Here is a 261-nt window from a genome sequence, read left to right on the forward strand (position 1 = left end):
TTCTTGAAAATTTATGCATTTTAATCTTACACAAGATATATATATCATAAATGATGATGAAGGCATATATGATATGTGATTATGAAAGAATGTTGAATACTTAACTAATGTAAAATTTGACTGTATATGATGTCTTTATCTTTCATAAATTTTACATTAATAGCCAAATCTTTCACAGAAAATTTATATTCAACAAAAATCCAAAATCATTGAAGCATAATGTTAACTCTAACTTTTAATATTTTTTTTTTCAGTAATGAT

Source organism: Dendrobium catenatum, unplaced genomic scaffold, assembly GCF_001605985.2.
Source record: "Dendrobium catenatum unplaced genomic scaffold, ASM160598v2 fragScaff_scaffold_1089, whole genome shotgun sequence".
NCBI classification, from domain to species: domain Eukaryota; kingdom Viridiplantae; phylum Streptophyta; class Magnoliopsida; order Asparagales; family Orchidaceae; genus Dendrobium; species Dendrobium catenatum.